The sequence below is a fragment of the Ambystoma mexicanum genome, chromosome 2q, assembly GCF_040938575.1.
Source record: "Ambystoma mexicanum isolate Mex_15411 chromosome 2q, UKY_AmexF1_1, whole genome shotgun sequence".
Lineage (NCBI taxonomy): Eukaryota > Metazoa > Chordata > Amphibia > Caudata > Ambystomatidae > Ambystoma > Ambystoma mexicanum.
The window spans coordinates 727,448,872-727,472,599 of NC_090924.1; the positions used below are offsets into that span (position 1 = coordinate 727,448,872).

The 23,728-nt window shown below is 46.8% G+C and overlaps 1 long non-coding RNA gene across 2 annotated transcripts in view; it reads right to left on the minus strand.

Moving 5' to 3' along the window:
* Positions 1–23,728, minus strand: part of LOC138569717 (uncharacterized) — a 691,026-nt gene that overhangs the window by 449,244 nt on the left and 218,054 nt on the right. The window lies entirely within an intron of this gene.

A 23,728-nucleotide genomic window follows, 5' to 3' on the forward strand; every position in this document is an offset into this window, starting at 1 on the left:
AACATGCCACTGTGTCAGAGTTTTACTACTGACCCCTTACAGCTGCCATCCCGCACATTTCATGTACTCTCAGTGTGTCACCCCTTAAAATTCACAGGCTCTCTGACAGAGTACTGTTTCCTTAATCTATGTGGAGAGTTTGTGAGAGGACTGTTTCTCCTCCTTGACTGCCTCATTTCTTCCCCTTGAAGAGTGACCTACAGAAGTGAAGGATTGTGCTGAGGCATATGCCTCTCCACCGTAACCATAGCTACCATGGAATCCTGATGGTGTTCCCAGGTGGCAATTCAAAGTACTCCCACGCCACACGAGCTCCATGGTTTCCCAGGAGTAGGAGTTTTGGGCAGGCAGAGACAGGAATGGGTGGGAATGGCCATAAGGATTAGCATGGTTATGGGCAGGGAATGGGTGGGCTAATAGCCAAACAACTGTGTTTCCCTCCTCAAATTTCATTCATCTGTGCCCCTCATCATATGCCCTTCCCCCCTATATATACACAAATCAGTATTTGAATGCAATAGTTTGGGCTTAATAGTCCAAACTAAAAAGGAAGCGGGTCGCTGTTTCTCTGCCCAGTCTACAAGAACAGAGCAAATCAGCTGGTTGCGGGGATGCCCACTTCCTGACCACAGCCTTGTCCCAGCAATATCCCTAGCAATAATTTAATGTACAAAGTGCACATTCTAAGTCCCACATTTAATTCAAATACAGATGCAAACCCCCATGGCTGACATTTAGATTCAACATAAATATGTCACTTTAGATTACCCTGCAGTTGATCTAATTCGGTTGAACTAACATATGCCCAATATTCTTTTTTTATCATCTGGAGATCAAGAGCTTAAATGAAATTTGGCAATTCACAAAGATGCCCTGAGGATAATGTGATTAGTATCCTTCTTATATGTCTCAGCAACGAGAGTGGAAAAGAGCCTTTCAGGGTTATTAGTTCCTGTAAATGTATTATATATACACATGCTGTCACCTGTGGCTGCCCAAATCTTGCCCCCTAACAAGATAGGGCGACCGTCCTTCTAACATGGATGTTAAGAAGTGCTTCAACGCATGCTTTTTTAAAAGCCAATGGGCCTCATTATGACTAAGGCGGTAGCCGTGCCGATAAATACCAGCATGGCTACGGCCGGAGTCATTTTTTTACCGGCACCCAGCAATTGGCAATTACCGGGGCATTGCGGCCCTGCCGGACCCGGTAATTGCCCATTGCCGGGTGCTAGTAATTATTACTTCCCATTCCCATTTCAGCCCCGTAGGGCTCAATGGGAATGGGGAGGCCGGTGCTACCGTGTAGGTCTGCTTGCGGGTGCCGTTCCGGCCGGCAGGTCAGACCTGCCGGGCTGACAGGCACCTGCGAGCAGACCTCACAGCTTGCCGGTCAGGTAACAACAGTACTGGCAAGCTTACCGGTACCATTGTTACCGGACCAGCAACCTTGTAATGAGGCCCAATAGCCCTATTAGATTTTTTGGAGTGGTCAGCCCGGTTGTTTCTGGCCCACACAACATTTAAAAGGAGTTTAGGTCAAGAATCTGAAGAAAATGCTTACTTGAAATGCATATGATACCTGTATCTATACACCTCTTCAAAAAAGCTGCCCTTACAGTCTTCGAGTGACAATAGAAGTGAGATAGCTGAGACTTTGGTTGTGCAATAGGAGTTCAGGCACTGAGTTCCCAGTCTGTCCCAGTCTCCACGTTGTTTTCCTGTTGTGAGGAGCTGCACTACGAGGACAAGTCCTGTTTCTGTTGCTGTGAATTTTTATATTTATTTAAGCACCTTTTTGGCGCGGAGTTCAGGCACTGAGTTACCAGTCTGCCCCAGTCCACCTCAGCCGACGCGTGCTGTGATCCATGGTAGAAACTCCCCAGACCAGACCTGGACCACAAACACGGCACAAGACAATACAACAACGTCGCATGATTAATCTATGGACGGCAGCAAAGTCTCTGGGGGCTGGCTTTGGCAAGGCAAGTAAGGTAAGCAAACTGACTGTAATGTTGCCTCTGCCTTTGCCTCCATCACTGACGGCTTTAAAACTGCAAACTAATTTAAATGACTCCCTCAACGCACCTCTTGTTAGTTTACAAGAGGGCGCACAACACCTTCCGTCATTGCCACTAGAACGCGTGTCCAGCGAGCCCATTTCTGGGAGTGCTAAGGTTGATATTGTGCAAACGTCCGAAGCATACACGCTGCTTTTTCTAAAAGACCTGGAACCTGTTTCCTCATCAATACCCTGCGCGCATAAACAATCAGAAACTGGTGACACTTCTGACATTTATTTATCACCATTTGACATCACCGATGTTGATTTGATGGGAATTCAAATACTGGACTCCCAAGCTGGCACGCAAAGGTCAATCTATCCACAAAAACAGGTGACACAATTTGCCCGGCTCTAGAGGAAGCGGTTGAGCCGGGACCTGTGCTGATAACGTGCCCAATACAGGAGGACTGACTGTAAACAATTTGGTGTGCACAGTACTTTAGCAAGCAGACAATCGGCCGGTATTCAGCGAGCTGCTAGTCCCTTCACTGAGCTAGTGGACGGTGACCTGGACACGAAAATTCTTACAGGTGGGCACTTTGAAGATGACCCACAATTGAAGACAGAATCCTCACATGCTAATTCCAACGTCAGTGGACCCAGCCCTCATCATTTTCACATTGATCAAACAGCTGATCTGAGCTCAGTCGAATCAGCATGTGTCGACAGACGATCACCCCTTAAGAATGCAATGATTCCAACAACTGTGCTCAGTATGGCTCTGGTGGCAAACACAACTGTGAACACATCGGGTGCAAATGCCGTCGCCGTCACAGTCAGCAATGCAAAAGCTCTTGATGAACCGATTATGGCCTTTAGACTCAACACAGACGGCTTTCATCCAGCTGAGGACAACCCTAATGACAGCTGCAACTTCAACCAAAGGCATGCTGCAACGATGGGCGTCCGGGCTCCGATCCAGTCGCCACTCAATCGGTTGGAATTTCACAAAGAAAACGCCAGCACTCCCAGGACGAACACTCTGAGAGTAGCACACAAAAGAGCTGCACTTCCTCACATGCACGGACCCAAGTTGGCGACTTTGGCCTTAAATGAAGACTCAACAAACTCATCCATTACAGACACTGAAAGGCAACCAAATGCGGGAACAAGATCAAGCCTTTCCGCCGCCGCTTCAATGCAGAATCATAACAATGTCCTGGCCGCATCATCACTTGCAATGATACCTTTTGTAAAACTTTAAGAATCACTGAATGATGCTATTCATGACCAAGGAGCTCTCTTGTCAAACTTGTCAACCAAAATGGACCAAATTGACAAATTTAACGCCTTTCTTCAGCAAAAAATATCCAGAGAAGCTGACTTGACAGTGCTATGACAGCAGCGTTTGTGTGACTTAACCACATGTCATCACTGTCAAAATGACAGCCTCGCAGAAGGCTTGCTTGATGCAATAAAATGGATGCCTCACCACTCTAGTGACACGACGGTCTGCAACGTAAGAAACAATGAAAATAAAATTCAGCCTGCTGTGTCTGTCCAGGCTCCTACTGTTTCTCTTCTGTCATTTGCAAACAACCCACCTTTACCGAGTGCGCAGTCTGTCAAAGGCATCACTATCAAGGAAAACTTAGTTACACGTTCAACTGTTGAAAATAATGTGACAGTCTCGCCTACATCTAAACAGAATACGCAAATCAGTGCCAAATGTGACCTCCACTCAATTAGAAGTGGTTGCGGTGGAGACAGCCAGCTCGTGGGCTGCACACTGGGTCTTACCGAAGGCTTGATTCAGGGCCCTAAGGCCTACGCTCCAGCACAATTTTTTCGTCTTTTGGAATTTTCACTGAACCTGCAAAGCCCGCATCCAGTACTGATAAGTGACAGCCAATTGTGCAGGCCCAGGCAGCTGCGGCACCAGACTCTCATAAAACAGCGTCTAAAAAGAACTTGCGGCCTGGACATGGCCACGCCAAGAAATTCATCCGGAACCTCTCTCCACCTCCCCAAATTAGCATGTTTACGAGACCATGCAAAGTGACATTGACACCTATTTCAATGGTCGCTGACCATGAGCCTGCCGGTCGGTCATCAAAGGGCAGGGCAAATCATATCAACAAACGAAGATGAATTGTGTCCGATGCAGACTCTACGTCCTCTACTGTGTCATCAGCTGCAATCAATCTATATGACTCATCAACCTATTCGCACACTAATGATTCACTTGGAGTTAATATTCCACCTGCAGTTTCCGCTTGTGAAGCTCCTACTGCTCAAGTTTGGTCCAATCAGCTGCCGAACAACACGAATTACAGTGCTCCAAATCTATCGGACGTTAACGCAAAGGCAACCAAAGTCTTGGGTGACAAAAGAAAAACAACCATCAATTCTAACTCACGTTTAAACCCTAAATTTACGTCAAATCAATGCTCTCATAGTGTGCAATACAAAACGAGGGTTCACACGATGAAAAAACCTGAATCCTCACTTCACATATGGAAATTGCGCCTACAAAATATTCAAGTGGATGATAATGCGGTAAATTTAAACTGGACAAACGTATTAAAGTTATTTAAGTGCATGCCCACACTTCGCATCATTCATACCGATGACATCAAGATAGCCGAGTACGCAACGGAAAAATCATCTGACCAATTCTTGTTGCACATTGCATCTGCTGGTGTACGAAACACGATTCTGAAGGCGACTGAAGATTTACTCTTCTTTGGTTTCGAGATAATGTTAGAACCAGACGCGGAGAGTCCACGACTAAAAAACCAGCCCACAAGATCCTCATTCAAGCAACTCAGTGAAGATCTTTCCACTTCATTAAGGAAAGCAATTAGCACTCTTCGTGAACTCTAGTGTGAGATCGCAGCCATCCAAGTAGCTAGGATCAGGGGCTCTTGAATGCCAGTATTCCCTACTATCATGGAATACACGTGGCTTCATGCACCTCTTTAACGACTTCAATGTCCCACTTGAAAATGCACTCATTATCTGCTTAGAGGAGACATGGCTGCGTGAGACACCGATGAGAGACGGCTTCACTTCACTCCTAAATCCAGCTTTGAAGAACACAAAAGGACGGCTTTATTCAGGCCTTCTAACTATGATTAAAACAACGCAATGGTGGTCAGTGGGTGTCTCAGTCAACCCTAATCCTTTTGTGCAAGGGACACTTATACATAGCATGTTCAATTCATCTAAGAAGAGGAAGCAAATCTTGATCCTCAACGTGAATTGGAATCCTGAGAAAATCAGCACCAAAATATTTGCAAAATCGATCATGCTGATTATAGACCAAGCTATGCTGAAACACAACAATTTATCAGTAATTTGCTGCAGCGATTTAAACTGTTCATGGTTTAAGTACGACATCAAACGCCAAATTTTCATCCGCACGCCAGATCATGTTGACCCAGCCAAAGGGCAGCTGTGGTCCACTGCGATGTCAACTCGCAACTGTATGATGTTAAACGGAAACGTGCATGGCAATGTGCCTCCTCAAGCAACTTGGCACCGTGACGCAAGCCACAGCATACTGGATTACATCTGGGTTTCTCAAAATCTAGTAGTAAAGTCAAGGCAGTAAATGTTTTGCCAACAAAGCACAGCGACCACAATCTTTTACGACTTTGTTTTATGATGGAGTGGGCATCTATGGCTCAAAGCCACAACGTCACATTTTCAACTAATGCTGGAGGAAATTGCCTTAGAATTAATGCAACTCAAATCCATTATCTTGGCACCAAGTTGGCCACACTTTATCACCTACAGCAAGCTGACTATTTACCTCTGTTAAGCGCTCACCTTATTACCTTGGATGCAGCCCATACAACTGGGCGCTCACACAAACATCAGTACAGAAATGTCATCCAAGCAGCTAAAAAATCAATGAGAAATGGTTTGAGACTCCTAAAGCGCAACTTGCCAAGGAAAGATTCACAAGAAGCCATTGAAAATCGAAGACGCGAGTACCGCAACTGGGTTAAATCTCATGCAATAATAATTGACCAAAATCGAGCAGAACTAATGCTGAAATTACTGACTACAAAAAATACCAGAGACACTTGGCAGATACTGAATGGCAGTAACACCAAAAGCCTTGGCGGCATTATTAATTCGATTTCCGGAGCTGCCTGGGCAAAGCATTTCTCTGCTGTATTTTCGAAGCCTCCAGCTGAACCGGTTGTGGTGAGTAACCTGGCAAATGCGCTTTGGGTGGTGAAAATGTCATTGGTAGACATAGAACGAGCAATTAGTGGCTTAAAAAAATCCTGTGCAGCAGGTCCCGATATGATATCTAACGTGATGCTAAAAAAGCATCCAAAAGAATGGGCTTTCTTCATCGAAATTCTGTTCAATCAAATATCGACCACAAAACAGCTTCCGGATTCTTGGTCGACGGCTATTGTTGTGCCGATCTACAAGAAGGACAGCCAGAACAACCCTTCCAACTACCGCCCCCTCGTGCTTCTTGATACTAACAGCAAAATCTTTAGCGCAAATTTGCGACAAAAACTGGCACTGTGGGCACAACTAGCAAATATTCCGGATATACGCCAAACTGTATTCACCAAGGGAGTCGGAGTCGAGGTTAACCTTTTGATCTTAACAACCTTAAAACTTGAAGTGATGAGAACAAATCAAAAACTGTTCCTGGCATTCATTGATATGAAGCAAGCTTTTGATAGCTTAAATCGAGGTAAGCTTTGGACAAAACTGGTGAATTGGAAGTGCCCAGGAGAGCTTCTTGATCCAGTCATGGCACTCCACGCACACACGTCGATGCGAGTAAGAGTGAAAAATCTCAGCGAACTATCCGACTCCATACATACTACTAAAGGCGTTAAACAAGGGTGCCCTATGGCTGCTGAATTGTTCAAACTGTTCTTGGCTGACCTACCTATCCATCTTAACCAAGTTCAGTGCTTTTCGCCCAAAATAAATAATCTTCCTATAAAGTGCATAATCTATGCTGACGACCTGGGGCCAGATTACAGAAACTTTGCACCGGTGCGAGGGCAAAGTTGCACGGTATTAGCACTAGGGCAAAGTTTGCCCTATTTTTAAAAACACTAGGACATATTAGAAAACTATTGCACCATGACAACTGCACCTTGGCATTGTATAAGCACCTGGGAAAGAATTGCTCTAGTGCAAGAAAGATCAATTTTGGATGTGTTTTTTCACCAGGGCAAAGTTGCCCTAGTGCTAATACCATTCCGTATTAGCACTAGGGCAAACTTTGCCCTGTTGCAATAATGTCGGGAAAATCTATCTTTTTTGCCCAAGAGTAATTTTTGCCCTGATGCCTACACCATGCCAAATTGCACTTGGCATGGTTCAATCGTTTTCTAATATGTCCCAGTGTTTTACAAAATAGGGCAAACTTTGCCATAGTGCTAATACCGTGAAACTTTGCACTTGCACTGGTGCAAAGTTTCTGTAATCTGGCCCCATGTCTTAATGGACTCCACGCAGATCGGTCTCCAGCGGCTGCTTACGAAACTACATGAGTATCTCTCTTCAAACGACCTTGAGATAAATCCAACTAAAACGAAGATACGCACCATCGGTCGCCTGAATAACAAAGACAAGTCTTTCAGGTGGTCGGTAGACTGGGAAATTCTTAACTCTGTCTCTTATATAAAGGTATCTAGGAATCCAATTTAAGAACTCATTATTCGAACAGCCATGGAAACTCGATCTTAAAACCCGGATGATAAAGTGTGCACTGCAAGGAGCCAAGATCAACAAGGACTATGGCAAATTCTCGTTGGCGCCGATTTTTTACCTTCAAAAGGTAGTGCCTGCCATAGCATTTGGCGCTGAGGCTGGATGGAACATTGACGAAGGCACTTGGCAGACACTGGAGGGTCTTTTTTGGCGTTGTATCTTGAACCTGCCACAGTCGGCTTCAATGACCATCTTAAGATATGAACTGTCACTAAATTCCCTCTATACCAGAGTTCTGTGGAAATCTCTTGTGGCAATGCAAAAAATATTTGCCCCTTCACCGCCGACGCCTGTTTACCAGATCCTCGCAAAAGACAAAAAAGGCCAGAAAAGTCCCGGGTGCATCATCTTCATCAAATCTTAGACGCAGCGGACATAAAGATTTCAGAGCTAATACAACGCCCTCAATGCGCAAAGAAAAAGTTTGAGTCTTGGGCATGGATCATCAACCAAGACAAAAGAGCTAGGATGCACTGTACCATTGCCTTAGGTGTAAGTCCACACAAACTTAATGTTCAACCTCGGTACCTTCTTCACAGTCCTTCACGACACCACAGAGCTCAATTCCTAAGATTGAGGATTCATCTCTTGGAGAGGAAAGAGATCTTATGGCAAAGACGCAACAAGGCTGTGAAAGACAATCTTTGTCACTTTTGCCGGCTTTCTATAGAGTCATCCAAACATCTATTAATTAGTTGTGTAGGCACCAGTAACCAACGTTCTCTATATCTTGGGCAGTATGCCCCTGCTAATGAAGATATGTAAGCCTGGTGGTCCACGATTATTTCTGGAAATAACATCAAATTGTCAAATTGTCTTGCGACGTTGTGGACTACATGGATTGTCTGCTAAAGACTGAGACCTAGAGCAATGTCTTTAATACTAATCGAAGAATCCTAATTTAACAGGGCCAACTGAGCCATTATGTAAATATAAGTTTTTGAGATGTACACAAGGGAAACAAATCTAACTTAACTGTTTTGTAGAAGGATTGAAACACAAGTTTAAATTCTTTTTAGTTTTTGAACTGTAGATTTCAAATAAATAAATTGAAAAAAATATAAAAGATGATGGGTTGTGATTTTGGTTTGTAACTGTATTTGCTTTGTCTTAAAGTGCATCTTGCTGTTTCAGCAAATGGAGGTAGATGCATCAGTAATTTTAAAATTAGACCTGATTGTTGTTTGTTACTGGATTGCTGTTTCGGTATTAGATTCAATGTATAATCTTGAAAACAAACTTTCTTGGATCATATATGTATAGATGAAGTTAGCATTATAAATGGTACTGATACCACTAAAATATCAAAGGCATATTGAAAAAGATTTTAAATATGGAATTAGAAAATGAATTCTGATGTCTCATTTTTGTCCTTAGTCCCTCTGATGGTATCCACATGCTTATGGTTTCTGAGCACATCCCTTTTTGGAGAGAGTGTGCTGGTTGGTGTGTTCCCGTGTGCTCTGGATGTTGTCCTCAAAATATATTGAGAAAGATGGGAATCGGTCCTATAAGAGTTTCCAAGCAGAACAAGAACTTTTGTATTTCACCTGAAACCAAGTTACAGTGTATCCTTCCTACAGATGGTAGCAGATCGTTTTCAGAAAGAAAAGTGTTGAAATAATGAAAAAATGACCAACATTTCTTTTCAGGATCTTTATCTACTCCTGCATCAAAAGGCAGAACTCTTAACAAACTTGTAATAATATTTCTAAAAGGGGAGTTATCTGAAATTGCTACAATTGCTGGACCTTCCGTAAAAATCATATGCTTCTCCCATCATTCCTTTTTTGGGCTCACTCAATAAAGTCTACAGTATTTTTGTATTATCACTCTATATAATTCAATTGCTGGATGTGTTCTTACATTTTGTATCACAATACAATATGATGTTTCACCATGTATTGGTGTTCCCTGTTAAGCTTTATAAAGGCCATATTTAACCATACACAATTAATTTGACTAGAACAACATTTGTACACATCTTTCCTAAGTACGTGAGAATTGGCTAGGTTAATCTTATTCTTAGGTTTAGTCTGTTCAGTAATGTTTGGTTCCCCAAACCCCTCCTCACCTGAATCTGTAGGGAAGGCAGATGAATCGTCAGGATCGTCTAATGCGATCCCCTTTCTTCCCTGTTTCCATGTTTCGCTGGGTTTCTTCTTGTGAGTCCTCTCTTTCGGTTTGAAGTATTGGGTATGGGCTCCACCGGAAGCCACTTTGCCAGAAAGCTGTTTGCCTGGCAGTGGGGACCCCAGGGAGCCCACCCCGGACCAGGGAAAAGCCCTGCCGAAAAACCCTGGCAGGTGTATTGAAAAGTTCCAGCTGAAGACTACTACCACCAGAATGCAATGCGGTGCAGAGGCGTGACTCCAGAGAAGAGGTCCATGTAGTGTACCAGCAGGAGATGAGACGAGTAGCGGTGGCTCCTTAGATGACTGAGTAGAGGTGGCTCTGTATGGGAGAGAACAGAACCGGGCAGAGGAACACAGAGTACGGAGCAAAGGGGCGTGGCCAAGGAAATAGAGCGAGCACCAGAATCGTGCTGCACGAGGAAGCGAGTAAGCAGGGAGACAAGGGAAAACAGGAGGAAGCAAGCAGGAAAGCAATCGGCAGGCAAAGAGGGAAACTCGTCGGGGAGCGGGAGGTAGCAAACACCCCGGAGCGCTGGCAGTAAACTTCCTGAAAACACTGGAAGTTGCAACGCATGCGCGTTAGCAACTTCCGGGTTCATAAAGGCTGGGAAGACTAGAGCGCGCATGAGGTTACCGAGGGCAATAGTCCTTTTACTCTTTCTTCCACCTTCTCCACAGCTTCCAGGGTCGGCGAACCATGACAGTATGACCCCTTCTCAATGCTCTTCCTCCCGGCTTTCCGGGATGGAGACGATGGAACTTTTGTAAAAGACGAGGAGCAGAGATGTTTCTAATAGGTTCCCAAGTGCACTCTGTCCTCGGGTAACCTTTCCAAAAGACCAGGTATTGTAAAACTCCTTTCTTGTATCTGGAATCCAAAATACTCGAAACCTCGTATTCCTCGTTAGTATCTGTAGTCTTCTGAGGAGGTTTTCTTATCTTCCGAGAATGAGGGTCCTTTGTATAGGTCTTTAGGAGCGATGTATGAAAGACTGGATGGACCTTTTTTAAGCTTAACGGAAGATTCAGTCTGTAGGCCACTGGGTTGATTTTTGCTGTGATGCGAAAAGGACCAAGAAACCTGGGTGCAAACTTTCCCGGATGAGCCCATCTGGGTAAGTATCTAGTAGACAGCCATACTCGGCTACCTACTTCGCACTGAGGGTTAGGACTCCTCTTTAGATCTGCCCATTTCTTGCAATCTTGTCGGGCCTTTTTGAGATTGGATGATGAATCACGATGCAATCTTTGAATTGTGTCCAATAGGTGATCCACCGCAGGTGTATTCGTAGATGGTAAACCAGAGAGCGGAATATGCCTCGGATCGTACCCGTAGGTGCATTTGAAAGGACTCATACCAATGGATGAATGTCTCGTGTTGTTATATGAAAATTCTGCCATGGGCATAAGATGGAACCAGCTGCTTTGTTCTTGATTACAAAAACACTGTATATATTGTTCAAGGGTGGCATTTAAGCGTTCCGTTTGTCCATTGCTCTCTGGGTGGAATCCTGAAGAAAGTGATCTCTTGATTCCTAGCATGTTACATAGAGCGGTCCAGAACTTGGACGTAAATTGTGAGCCCCTGTCTGAGACAATATTGGTAGGGATTCCATGAAGCCTCACTATATCTTTCAAGAACACTTCTGCAGTGATACTGGCAGTAGGGAGTCCTTTTAGAGGAGAAAAGTGAGCCAATTTACTAAAGGAATCGATTGTGACCATTATGGCAGTATACCCACATGATTCCGGCAGATCCACAATGAAATCCGTGGATATATGTTGCCAAGGACCGCCGGGAAGTGCTTCTTGTTGAAGGAGTCCCAAAGGTTTGTGGTAGGTATATTTGTTTTGGGCGCACACAGGGCATGATGCTACATATCTTTTAACGTCTTTAATCAGAGAAGGCCACCAAAATTGACGCGATGTTAGTTCGATCGTGGCTCTCTGACCTTTGTGCCCTGCTGACGGAATATCATGGCACCAGGAAATAGCCTGTTCTTGTAGGCCTCGGGTTGGCAAAAACAGGGCAGTCTTTTAAAAGAGAAGACCGCCTTTCTCGTTGAGGCTTGTTACTGTGTTCTGGTTCCTTTGTTGTACTGCCTGTACCTGTTGTAAAAAAGTGTTGAGTGTGTTGATGAATGTTTTTCCTGCCAGTACAAGTTCAGGTTCTAGTGGCCCTTCTGTTTCTTTGCAAATATTGCGGGAAAGGGCATCGGCCAGAGTGTTCTCCTTTCCTGGAAGATAGGTGATCACAAAATGAAACTGTGAGAAGGAATAAGCCCATCTGGCGTGTCTCGAATTGCGACACTCCATCTGTTGCAATACTTTGAGGTTTTGATGATCCGTGCGAACCAAAAAAGGGACTACAGAGCCTTGGAGGAGATGTCTCCATTCTTCGCATGCTTGTCGAATGGCCAGGAGTTCCTTTTCCAAAACGGAGTAGTTTCGTCCGCTTGGACTTAATGTACGTGAGTAATAGGACACGGGATGTTCCAGGCCATCTTCCTCCTTCTGTAATAGAGCAGCCCCAATGGCGCCTTGGGAAGCATCTGTTTCAACTATGAATGGTTTTGTTTGGTCCGGTTGTCTTAGTACAGGAGCTGATACAAAAGTCCTTTTTAGTAATTATAAGGCTTGTTCAGTGCTGGTATCCCAAACAAATTTAACTCCTTTTTTTAATAGGTTAGTGATGGGTAAGATGATCTCCGAGAAATTAGGGATGAACTTTCTATAAAAGTTAGCAAGGCCTAAGAACCTTTGTACTTCCCTGATGGTGGAGGGTACAGGCCACTTGGTAACAGCATTAGTCTTGGCTGGGTCCATCTGTATGTTGTCAGCAGATAGAATAAAACCTAAATAAGGTACTGTGGTTGCTTCAAAGATGCATTTTCCGGGCTTGGCTAGCAGACTGTGTCTTCTTAATCTGTGTAAGACATCTGTGACCAAGATGCGATGTTCGACTAGATGGGTCGAATAAATGAGAATATCATCTAAATAAACCACTACCGAAGAAAAGAGCAAGTCTGCAAAAATATTGTCCATAATCCGCTGAAACTGTGCAGGTGCATTGACCAAACCGAAAGGCATGACCCTGTATTCATAATGACCCAGTGGTGTCCGGAAGGCCGTCTTCCACTCATCCCCTTCACGTATTCTTAGGAGGTGGTAAGCTCCTCTCAGGTCTAGCTTGGTGAAAACCCGAGCTCCTTGGACCGCTTCTATGATGTCCTTCATTAAGGGCATAGGATACCTGTCTCATACTGTTAGAGTGTTTAGGCCTCTATAGTGTATACAGGGTCGTAGTTCAGTAGTCCCTTTTTTTTAAATGAAAAAGAGAGAAGCACATGCTGACCAAGACGATTCCCTGATGAGACCATTCTTTAGATTGGTAGCAAGGTACTCCCTCAGGGATTCTTTTTCGGGAAGAGACAATGGAAACATTCTTCCAAAGGGAATGACCGCATCCGGAATCAGATCGATTCTGCAATCTTCTTTGCGATGTGGTGGCAAAAGACGAGGTTGTGTGTCTGTGAACACATCTTCGAACCCCTGGTATGGTATTGGAACCGTGTTGACACTGTGAGACGGATACAATGCTGCTTGTATACTCTGGGGGTTTTCCGTAATCAAACAATGCTGATCACAAAACTGAGATCTGAAGTCTACTGTATTCAAACTCCAATCAATGTGGGGGTTGTGTTTTCTCAACCAGGGTATTCCTAAAATTACTGGGAAATGTGCTGCCCTGATTAGATCAAAGGTGAGGTGTTCCTGGTGATTAGCCATCTTAATTTTTAAATCCTGTGTTTCATGGCTGATGGGTCCAGAGGTCAATGGGGTTCCATCAACCCCTTCTACAGGTATGGGCCGTATCTTGGGACGTCTAGGAATCTGCTGGTCCTGGGCCCACTTGTCATCCACGAAATTGCCGGCTGCTCCGCAATCCAACATGGCTAGGCACTCCACTGCATTATGTTTATCCCACTGAATCTGGATCTTGATTACCATCAAACAGCTGTCGTTTAAGACTCGGGACTGTGCTAGGCAACAGGGATTTACGTTGTTCACCCCTTGCTTTTCCCTGTTCAAGGTTCAGGTCTTTCGTTTCCCTGCTGTCTGGGAGCTACTTCCGAACAGTTCCGAAGCAGGTGGCTGTTAGAGCCGCAGTACATACATAACCCTAGGTCCTTCCGTCTTTTGCGTTCACTGGTGGAGAGGGGTCCTCTTGCAGTACCTATCTGCATTGGTTCTTCCGTCGATCCTCTGTCAGGTATAGAAGGAGGGTTAGGAACTGACACGAAGGTACGTGGCCTTCTTCTTTCTGCCTTCCTTTCAGCCATTTGATATCTGTAGAACTAAAGATACCAGTTCTTGAAAAGTATTTGGTGTGGCTATTCTCGCCAGTTCATCTTTGATATCCTCATGGAGTCCTCTTCGGAAGATAGTCTGTTGGGCTGTCTCAGGCCATCCGGCTTCTGCCGCTATCCTTTGGAACCCTGTGACATATGTCTGAACATCAGAAGAACCTTGATGGATATCCAGTAGGTTTTCGAAAGTGGAATACATTACTTCTGGCCTTTCGAATCTGTCCCTGAATCTTTGGACAAAAGTGGCATAGTTTGTAAGAACTGGATCTGAACTTGTCACCAGAGGGGTTGCCCATGCAAGAGCATTTCCTATCAGATTGGAAATTAAGAAGCCTACCTTTGTTCTATCCAAGTCGTAGGTTCTAGGACGAAAGGTAAACTGGATGGTACAAGCATCCAAAAATTCCTTCATTCTTTTTCGATTCCCATCATACTTCCCAAATGGCAATGGGATGGGTGGCAACTCTCCTCGGTTGTCATCCCGCTGTTGGACTTGTTGTCCCATCTGTTGGATCTGTTGTACTTGCTGCCTGAGTGCAGTGTTATCTGTTCTTAGAGACTGTACTTCCGTGGTTAAAGCCTGAATGGCATTTACCATTTCTTGATATTGTTCCAGAGAGGCCATCTTTGGGTGTTGCAATCTCTCAGGTTTAGTCTGTTCAGTAATGTTTGGTTCCCCAAACCCCTCCTCACCTGAATCTGTAGGGAAGGCAGATAAATCGTCAGGATCGTCTAATGCGATCCCCTTTCTTCCCTGTTTCCAGGTTTCGCTGGGTTTCTTCTTGTGAGTCCTCTCTTTCGGTTTAAGTATTGGGTATGGGCTCCACCGGAAGCCACTTTGCCAGAAAGCTGTTTGCCTGGCAGTGGGGACCCCAGAGAGCCCACCCCGGACCAGGGAAAAGCTTTGCCGAAAAACCCTGGCAGGTGTATTGAAAAGTTCCAGCTGAAGACTACTACCACCAGAATGCAATGCTGTGCAGAGGCGTGACTCCAGAGAAGAGGTCCATGTAGTGTACCAGCAGGAGATGAGACGAGTAGCGGTGGCTCCTTAGATGACTGAGTAGAGGTAGCTCCGTACGGGAGAGAACAGAACCGGGCAGAGGAACACAGAGTACGGAGCAAAGGGGCGTGGCCAAGGAAATAGAGCGAGCACCAGAATCGTGCTGCACGAGGAAGCGAGTAAGCAGGGAGACAAGGGAAAACAGGAGGAAGCAAGCAGGAAAGCAATGGGCAGGCAAAGAGGGAAACTCGTCGGGGAGCGGGAGGTAGCAAACACCCCGGAGCGCTGGCAGTAAACTTGCCGAAAACACTGGAAGTTGCAACGCATGCGTGTTAGCAACTTCCGGGTTCATAAAGGCTGGGACGACTAGAGCGGGCATGACGTTACCGAGGGCAATAGTCCTTTTACCCTTTCTTCCACCTTCTCAACAGCTTCCAGGGTCGGCGAACCATGACACTTATAGCGAAAACCCCCTTTCCGGACTTCCAGAGTTTCTTGCTGAATGTTGGCCCGTAACTTCCTCTACTTGTTTGGCTTACACTATGTAATGATGTTTATTATCTAAATGTCCAACTACATTTTATAGTAACATTTTTCTAGGCCCCGCCAATGCATCTTTTGACCATTTTGACATATTGACACAGCCACTGCGAACATTCTTGATAACACACTTTTCATAATAGATTAGGGTAATCCATGTCTTTTATTGTTTGTAGAACTCTCAGGCTTCCCTTGATACCATTTATCAGCAGGCAATTTTTCAGAATACTCAATGGAATTTAGGGAGGCCCCATTAGGGCATTCCTTGTATAGGTGACCCAATGTCTTATCAAATTATTTGGAGGTACTGGTCTAGTTAGACAGTCACTGGTCATTTTAGCATCTGAGACTGAACTTTGGTCTCTGTGGTTGAACCTGGTTGTATGTGGCTGAATCTGTGCATGTAAAAAGGGGTTAGCTAGGCATATGCAAATATATATAGGCAATGAGAAATTCGAAAACAAATTTGTTGGGGGCAATGTTAAAATGCCACGACCATTTTCTGGCAGCAATTTCTGTGAGCAGTTTAGAAAATAGCATTTATATATGCTTAACCAGGGACAGTGGCCAAAGTGACATGACAATTGTTTACAGACAATTTAACATGTGCATGCTAATTTCCTATGGCAATGTAAAAACTGGCAAAATAGTGTACCTGCTAATCTTCAGAGGACAACTCAGAAACCTGGATCAAAACGTGCAAAGTTGGGGAAATGTGAAACTGGCATAGAATTTTTGAAATGGACAGAACTTTAGTTTGCTGCTGGCACAGATGCGACAGGATGTTATTGTGTAGGTCAATACGGAAACGGCCATAACGATGTGCTTAAATGGGGCAATCTAAAACTAGCATGGTAACTTTCTGAAAACAATGTAGGCACTGGCTTGTCATTGGGCCTCATTACGACCCTTGCGGAAATGGAAAAATGATGGCGGAAATGCAATACCGCCATCGAACACCGCTCGTTGCGATCATGACCCGTCACCGTAAAGTACGATGCCATTAGCGACACCGCAGTGAACGGCAACGCTAACTGCACCAAGTACGCGCACGCGCGCCTTGCAAAACCGGAATCACCGCCATGGCGCAACGGTACGCGAATTCTGACCCTAGCGGACATGTACTGAACGCCATCAAGCACGTCGTAAAGTACCATTCCGCCATGGCGAGAAATACGGCAACGCGAACCAACCGTAAATGGCCCACTGAGTGCCTGTACTCCACTCCCTGGCCTCATTGCACAACTCCTGGCAGGCGCAATGTACTCACACTATGCAACCAGTGAAATCCACAATTCACCCATGCATGCCAACGTAGAAAAGCATGCAGGGGCTCAAAGCGCCCCGTGAGTGGGCATCCATGTACGGCATGACACCATAGCCGTACTGACGCAGCACAGGCATGTGAAGCTACAATACATCAAAATGAAAATCAAGAACACATGACACAAAACAACAGTAGCCCCCCATCGCTTGCCACCAGCGCAAGGCAACATCCAAAACAGCATCCTGAGGGGGATTGCACCAGCCCTGTACTCATGCCAGTAAACAAACCAACCATCAGCAGAAGCATGTACCACACAAGTCGGCAGAGTGACTGAGCAGCCAGGCTCATCCCAAGAGGGGCCGATGGGAGCTGCAGGGCACAGATGGCATCAATACAGAAGCTATTCCAATGGACATGACCCCAGTCCCCCTCCAACAAACGCACGCAAACACAGTCACCTGTGACCAGCCACATTCTGAACAACCCATCATTCCACCAATCGACCTGGCTGACAGGCACCAGTCGGCCAAAAGCCAATCCCCCGCCCCTGAACAGCACATCATGTAAACAGTCACAATGGCAGCCCCTATCCGTGACCATACTGTGCTACGTAGGCAAACGCGGCCAGTACTGTACCACACAACTCAACTCAGAAGCCGGAACACAATGCAGATCATCACGCAATACATACCGCCACAAAGCGAAAATCGCCACATCACCTGCAAAGAACAACGCAACACGACAAATATCGGAATACAATTTAAATGCACATCCAAATGACAAAGGCCCCACAGCAATTTGCAAAATACCACCAAAACAACCATCATCACCGAGGGCTGCATCTGCAATAATTGACCGGCTTCCACTTGTGTGACGCCCTGTACCATCATGGCACACAGGGCCTACATCAACGTTCCAAAAGGCCACATGGAAGCGGCAAGAACCGCAGGTCCGTCCCATGAGGCAGGCACTAGTCGAGCTGAAAGGCCGAAATGTTGCACCTAGCCACCAGTACAGCGTAAGGGCATGTGGCCCATTGGCGATCGTCCCATATGATCGAAATGGTGCTCCACTGATTCACCCGAAGCTGCAGGAGTCGAGAGTAAAAACCATCTGGAGGAGTGGCGTAGAGATGGCATCTGCAATAGGGCAGGAGATACCTGTCACCCAAAAGAAACACAAATCAACCGATTGCATTACGGGACTCATGATGCATTACAATCTTCATTCAACACACCAAATCCACACCCATATGCATGCTAGCCCACTCCAAAGGAATATACACACCCCTAAATCAGTATCGAATCATAACGAAACCAATCGAGCTAAATACACCATTGTCAACGTCGGTTACTGTGCATGCGTCCGTCAAGATAGAACCCATGACATGGGATTAGTAACGTGCCCAGACACAAGTGTATGAAGGCGCGTCGAGACAGGGAGGATCCGACAAGGGCAGATAGACGTATGTCCCACTATGGCAGCCTTGCATCACATAACGCAGGGGAAGGGGAGTGAATCAAAAAACCCATGTACATGGCAGACCCTAAACGGAATCATCAGTCCATGCATCCACACATCATTCCCTCATACCGCAATGAAAACGCATGAATATTCACTCACATAATATGTGAAACTTCCATCGCGTCTGTGCGTAATGCAGTCCGCAAAAACCACTGTGCCCCTGGCCGGATCTGTAGTGTTGTGAAGCAAGATGGATTTGGGAACGTCCTGCCTTATCGTCCACTACGCTGTTGCGCATCCCATTCAATTCATATCATTCATTGCCTGCTCGTTATGGGCCATGTCCCAAGGACATTCTACAATAGAACGTTACATTTCCAGCCAGACCTGTGGGCGTATCCTCGCCGCTACTTCAAAACCCAAAATGCTGGCCTTCGAATTCCTCACTTGCAACATTACGTCGAAAAGGCTTCTGTGAACGCTTGCATTCACAATTACATCAATGTAGTGCGGCTGTGTGTCATGATGCTAACTGGATGCAATCACAAATGGCACGCCACGCCCGTCGGTGAAGTACGTTACTGTGCTGCATGAGGGTCGGCCATCGATCGAGCCCTACATACCACTGACTCTTCACAGGTATGTAAGCGGCTGCAATCATAGCATGTGTAACAATGGGAGCATAGCATGAAGATCAGTCAAAGTACATCACACTGCCATCGGGATTTGATACATGATTCAAATCCCAAGATGCCATGCGGCCAAATGCAGCCTTACGTGCGGGACGTGCTCGGCCAGAAGGGATTGCATCTGCCACAGATTCATTCAATCAGCACAGGTGGAGGCCATACAGGCCGACAGCACATATATTGCAGACCCAAACCCCTCCCACAACCACTCCCACTCCAAAATGCTACCGGCAGGACTAGCGATGTTGGGCCTGGGGTACCAGATAGCACTGCAAGTGCTACAACTACAAGAAGACGACGAACAACAACAGGTACAACAACCGGGCGCACAGGGGAGACGGAGGAGAAGGAGGAGGAGGAGGGCAAGGCAGGGTCAGCAAGGCCCACAAGCACTGCCACTACCACCACGCAGGCGGCCCGCAATCCCACGCCTCCGAGCCGATCCGTTCAACCTCACTGCTGAGCAGATCCACACCCTCTACCGTTTGGACCGGGACACCATAATCGCCATTGTGGACATGACACATGCTGACCTCGTGAGCATGATAGATAGCCCAACCGCCATCCCACCCCTACTGAAGGTGGTGTCTGCACTCCACTTCCTGGCCACAGGCACCTACCAGCACACAGTGGGACAGTTGCATGGCATTTCACAGCCACTGTTCTCACGGACACTCTTCCAAGTGCACGATGCCCTCCTGAAGCACGCCGACGACCACATCACACTACCACGCACGTACCAGGAGATTACCAACGCTAAAGTGGGATTCCATGCACTTGGCGGCATCCCGGGTTGCATTGGTGCCATCGACTGCACCCATGTTGAATTGGTTGTCCCACATGCCATGGAGGTCCAGTACCGCAACCGGAAACAATTTCATTCAATCAATGTGCAAATGGTGTGTGACTCCAACAAGATATTTACGCATTGTTGTGCCAGATTTCCAGGATCTACCCATGATTCTATGGTCCTGAGGAACACAAGAATACCACGCTACATGGAGAGACACGCAGGGCACAGATCCTGGCTACTCGGTGAGTCTCATTCCATGCATGACATCGTGGCCCATTTGATGCGTCAATGACCTTGCAGGGGGGGGGGGGCTACTTAGCACTATCATTCCACTGACACCCTTTATTCGTCTCATACAGGTGATGCCGGGTATCCACTGAAGAGATGGCTCCTTACACCAATCCGGAACCCACAGAACGAGCATGAGGAGGACTACAACCATGCCCACTCACGTACCCGTGTGGTCATTGAACAGGCATTCGGCCTACTGAAGGCTCGTTTCCGCAGCCTCAGCAGGTCTGGCGGGGCACTCATGTACAGCCATGAGAAGGTTTCTAAGATGGTCATGGCATGTGTCATGCTGCACAACATGTGCATACGTAGGAATGTGCCCATGCCCCCTGACGCTGTACTGCATGCACCTGAAGATGATGATGATGATGAGGGTGGGGATGTGGAGGCACCTCAAGGAGTCCATGAGGCACAGGATGTACGTGCAATCCGACAGAGCATCATAGATGCATGCTTCTAGCAACCACGCATGGTGCCTATTACACGGAAAGGGGACCTGTGGCACTGTGTGTGTGTAGTACAGGCACATTGTGGACTGTACGCCTATGAAGGCCTCGTACGCAAATATCAATGTCCACACATGTCATTGGATGATAATGAGGTGCTGTATTGTTAATGTGATTTGATTTATACACCCTATGGACCCGCCACCCAGTGAAGCCCAACACACCCCCTCCACCCTACTACCTCCCCCCCCAACACCAGTGTCCAAATATGCATGCTGTCCGTGGGTAGACGCTATTGCAAGCCCCCTCTACGGGTATCAGGGGCACCCCTGCCCGTGGAGCGCAGGTTCCTGCCAGATCTGCGTTGGGGGCTGCCCTGGACGGAACTTGCCACGGATGATGTCTCTGCCTGCTCGCGTCCATGCATGTCTCTGAGGGTTTGTGAGAGCTCCGAGAGCACACGGCGCACAGCAGCAAGTTCAGCACAAACGTCTTTGGACGTCGCATGCAGTTCCCCCCTCAGGCTCTCGGTGCTTTTCTCCATTTGTGCTCTCAGGCTCTCGGTGCTTCTCTCCATTTCTCCCCTGAGGCTCTCACTACTTTTCTCTATTTGTGCCCTGAGTGTCTCGGTGGATGTTTCCATGGCTGCCCTGGAACCCCCGCATTCATTTGCATGGTCCTTGAGTAGCGTGGACGCTTCCTGCTGTTGCTCGATCAGCAGGTCGAGGGACTGTTGCCTCTGCTGGGCCATGGACATTTGCGGTGGTGTGACAGGGGGGCTGCTCAACACATGTTGCCTTGGCACAGGACTTGTGGGGGTTGGCCAGTCGTCGTCTTCAGGGTGCCCCTGCGTGGTTTCGTCATGGTGTAGGGGATGGAACATGCAGGGGGATTGGGAAAGGTCATGGATGGTACCTACGTCGCCAGCACTGTTTTCCGTGTCGGAGCATGCTGGCATGACAGCTGTGTCACCTATGGTGCTGCTACCACCAGAGGCAGTGCCATCAGATACGTTCTTTGGGGGGACCTGTGGTGCTGGGGTTGTGGACTTGCTGGCTGCTGGGGTGCCTGTTGCAGTCCCCTCCAGTGTGCTGCCACTTGATTCCTGCTGCTGCCGTGTCTTGATCCTTGCACCTGAGGTGGAGGCTCTTGGGACGTTGGTCCTGGCCCTCTTTGCAGGCGTGCTGGTAGGGGTGTCCTGCAGCTCGTCGTTGGTATCGGACCCTGTGGTGGAGTAAAGAGGGGCGAGCGTTAGTTATGGGTCTGTCGGATTTGGAATGGCAACGTATCAAATGCATTGGGGTGGTACATGAGGCTGATTTGGGACTGGGCCTTGGAGGTGGTCTCATTTTCGTGTGGATTGAGGATGCATTCATTTGGCTGCCTGCAGTTAGGGGGTGCATGCTGCACATGTAGGGGTTGTTTATGGCTTCTTGATTGATTTGTTTGTTCATTCTGACTTTTAGAGGGCGCTGTCAGGGCAAAGTATGTATTGCACTATGGGGTCACATGGTACTGCACATGTTCATGTTTTGTGGATTTCGCATTGTTTCTCTTGGCCAACCTACCTGATTCTCCGGATGTCGGCACTCCTTTCTCCATCCCTCCGACTCCCTCTATGCTCTCCATTCCTATGGTGGAGGCGCAGATTTCCTCCCAGGGGGTCAACTTGATGGGCGACTCTGAACCCCCCCCGGTAGCTGTGGCGATGTTCCTGTTCGCAGAAAGTATGCTGCGTACGCGGATCCGCAGGTCGTCCCACCGCTTGCGACATTGCTGTGGCGTGCGGGGTGTTGTCCCCACCGCACTTACGCGCTGTGCCACCAGGGCCCATATGGCCTTCTTGTTGGCAAGGGCCGTCCTGGTCATTTGACTGGAGAAGACGACAGCGGAATTTTCCTGGAGGGTCTCGGTGAGCACGGTCAGTTCCTCTCGGGAGAAGTGTACCTGCCGCTTGCGGTCACACGCTTTCTTGGCTACCTTTCCCATATTTATTTTTTTAACTGGGGTTGCTAACGGGTTGGGATGTGTGTCAGGGTCGGATTTTTTATGGTTGTGTTGGGATTCGGATTTTATAGTTGTGCGGCGTGCTGTTTCCCGTTCCGGCCACATGCTTTTACTTCCGTTTCCGTATATTTACGGTGGCCGTAATTTGCGGTGCACGCTCGTTACGGTGACCGCTCATTACGGTGACCGCTAAGATGGGTGGCGGTATTGCACCTGGTGCAGCGTACGGCGGCGGTAAGGGCCGTTTTGGGGTCATTTCCGCCATCGCAGCCTTTCGGATTCCGCCATGGCGTAATGCTCGTGCCCGATGGGTCGTGATTGGCCGCACTTTGCTCCTTCGTGCAATGGCGGAAACGCTATTTACGCTGTTGCGGTCCGGTCAGTCACTTTCCGCCAGGGTCGTAATGAGGCCCATTGTGTTTAACTGGCTGGAAGTAATGTGAACCTGGTATAGCACTCTTGAAATTGACATGGCAATATTTGATTAACTGAGGGCATGTTGAATTTCCTTGGCAATGTAGAAACCTCCAGGTGTATACTTTCAGCTAAACAGCTGTCAAATTTGAGAGACATCTAAGAGTCACCTATGGCAGACTTGTGCATTAGGAATCAAATTAATAACAGTATACTGAAACATTTCAGCCACAATCTGATATTATCAGCCCCCTGACTTATTTTAGAAAGACCTATGTATTCGTTCTAAGTAACCTGGTTCTAAGTAACCTGGCATATGTTTCATCACCCTGGAATACAATTAGCAATTCTGAATGTGTTATATTTTCTGGCATATGTATTTTATCAACATGTTTTTATTATTTTTAGCAAACAGTTCCATATTATTTACCATCCTCTTGAGCTTTCAGAACATTTGAGCAGAGTCAACATGAACCTGCACTAGCTAACCATGCCGAACCCACCGTTATCCCGGATACCAGAACCCACTTATCTATGACTACTT